Source organism: Vespula vulgaris, chromosome 9 (genome assembly GCF_905475345.1).
Source record: "Vespula vulgaris chromosome 9, iyVesVulg1.1, whole genome shotgun sequence".
Classification (NCBI taxonomy): Eukaryota; Metazoa; Arthropoda; class Insecta; order Hymenoptera; family Vespidae; genus Vespula; species Vespula vulgaris.
Window position 1 is genome coordinate 7,640,001 of NC_066594.1, and position 2,876 is coordinate 7,642,876.

The 2,876-nt window shown below is 29.6% G+C and overlaps 1 protein-coding gene across 11 annotated transcripts in view; it reads left to right on the forward strand.

Annotated features, from left to right (window-relative positions):
• Positions 1–2,223, forward strand: part of LOC127066243 (acetylcholine receptor subunit alpha-type acr-16) — a 262,034-nt gene extending 259,811 nt beyond the window's left edge. For all 11 annotated transcript variants that reach the window (XM_050999730.1, XM_050999731.1, XM_050999735.1 and 8 more), the window contains one exon: positions 1–2,223. This exon is cut by the window's left edge and continues 12,873 nt beyond it. The gene's annotated coding sequence lies outside the window, so the exon portion shown is untranslated.
• Positions 2,224–2,876: the final 653 nt, after the last annotated feature.

Consider the following 2,876-nt stretch of genomic DNA (forward strand, 5'->3'; position numbering starts at 1 on the left):
AAAAAGAAAATATGAAAGAGGATAGATAAGAACCAGTAGAAATACATGTACAATTCCTATTCTTTAAAATCCGACATTGTCATAGACGAATAACATAATAATCGCTTTGTAAAACGTCGGTGTAGATTATGAAGAGACTTGCTTATTCGTATCGATTGCAAACTGAGCGTTCGAGATAAACGTAACAACGTGAATTCATTGAACGATATTGTACCAGCACGCGTAAATACAAAATCGCGAATTTGAAATTCATATTTCGAATTAAACCAAACGAAAATAATACGCATCGAAATTTTCTTTATGCGTTGATAAAAAAGAAAGAAAAAAAAAAAAAGAAAAGAAAAAAAAAAAGGAAAAGAATGAACGAATTCATATTGCAGAAATTCGCGTCGTCATTTTTAATTCTATTAGCTCATGTACCTTCCACAAGCGAAAACTAAATAAATGAAAAAAAAAAAAAAACATGCAGATAATAAAATAAAAAAAAAAAAGAAGACGAGTAAAACGTGAAAAGGGAGTATTACTGGTATTGCATGGAATTACTTTGTTCTCTCGATACCGTGCATTAACAGTAACGTAGTAGCATCCGTAGTATCTCCGAGCACACCGAATTACACAAATCCGTGCTGCCATCGTATTAATTAACATACAGTCAGTGCCAGGAAACACACTGACATTGAGTGCATTAGCTCTCTCATTCTCTCACTCTCACTCTCACTCTCTCTCTCTCTCTCTCTCTCCCTCTCTCTCTCGCTTTCGAAATAATTACACGAATATCGATCGTCGCAAAACATCGGTTGGACGATTTATTCGTTTTGCAGTTTTATAAAATGCATTACAGTATCGATTATTATTTATTATCTATTATGTATTATTTCATTATGAGAGATAGTAAAACTCATTCGCAATGTTCTTATTACTCGTATCATTATTACATGTATGTATGTATATATACATATACGTGTGTGTGTGTGTGTGTGTGTGTATGTGTATGTATGTAGAGAGTGTACGTATATTTTTTATTAAAAAAGATAGGAAAATATCGAACGGCTATAATGAATGAATAAAGATAGAAAAGAGAAATAATTGGACTTTGAATTGTGCCGTAATAGAATAAAAATGAAAGCACGCGAATGAGAATCTTCGATAATCGATACCTTAATTACTATTCATTTCTTTTGCGAAGAACGAATCTGTCCGATCTTTGTATATCTTCGTATCGTGCCAACACTAACGCCATCATGAATAACACCACCATCACTAAATACAGCGCGATAATTACAATTTGTACAGCTAAACGAAATATACTAAGGTACGACTTCGCGTTGATAATTATCGTATGTATGTATGTATGTATGTATGTATGTATGTATGTATGTATGTATGTAGGTGTATTTAATGTACGTATTTATTAACGAATCGAAATAAAAAAAAAAGAAGAAAAGAGAAGACGAACATCGTGCAATATAAGCAACTTTTGTATCTTTACGTATAAGTTGTGTAATTTATAAAAAGAAAAGAAAAGAAGAAGAAGAAGAAGAGAAAGGAAAAGAAGCGTATTATCTGTTAAGAATGCGACGTTAGATGAAAAATAAAAATTGTAGTTGCGATAGTACGAATTTATGAACGATTACAATGTTAACGATTAATAAATAATTACGCGACTACGATTTAACAAGAAATAATAAATAATTACGATAAATAAATATATAATCGTAAGTTACATTTATTAACGTTATTAATATAAATTTTTCATACAGCGTAAATGCGACAAGTTCGTGAATAAATAATATACTAATGGAATAACGTAAGCTAGATCCTATCGTGCTAATGGTCGATTGCGTACTAACGCCTTTGTTTGTATATTACCTACCCTGTTCATAACGAATTACGAGTATTTATTGCGTATAATGGTTTCAAGGTGGTAGGTATACGCGAGGTATACAATAATAAAAACAATATCTGTTTCGTGAGAGTATTTGGAAATATTACGTATTAGTAACAAACTGGACGGCATTCCTAACACACGACACATCAAATGGCAGATCCTGCAAATTGGAGAGGTGAGAATTTTTGTATGTACGTATGCTTAAACAAAAGTACGTACTTTACGTACATATGTATGTATAAAGCAAACTTTTAAACGAAATATCTAATCGTAATCTTCTTTCTATACGATAAAAATATTGTTAAAAAATAAAATGATCATGTAAAAATACTGAATTTGGAGCTTTAATTTTTCTTTTCTTCTTTCTTCTTCTTTGTTTAACTTTGTCATAACTCCTATTTTTATAATAGTTTAAACGACGGCTTTTTTGTACATTTATTTTCTTTGGAAAAAAATTGTTTCAAAGAATGGTATTCTTTCGATAATAATTATTAGACAGTTTATTAGAAATTTTTGCGAACTTTGATAGTTACCGATTTAATATTAATAATATTCTACAAGTTAAATTAATATTTAAAGAATAGTAGATTCCTTTAAACATTACACGGCTCGTAATTCGCGTTATACATAAAATATTTCAATTTTATATTTAGAGTAAAATTAAATCGCAAGTTTGAGGAGAAAATACGTAATAGATTAGATTGTTTTAATAACATTTAAACAATATACGAAATACATCAACTATGACTAATTGATATTTAAACAATGAAACATTTATTGAAACATTTCATAGCTCGAAACTCGCGTTAAGTACAAAATAATCTTGAATAGTTTCTTATATTTTGATTGATTTATTAGACCATAATAGAGTTATTTTGTAAAAACGTGTTAAGTATGATTATTTGGAATATTAAACATTTGAACGCGTTTTAAAATAGTTTTCGTATTTATTACTGAAGTCACCCATGGTTGAAGCGATAAGCGATGA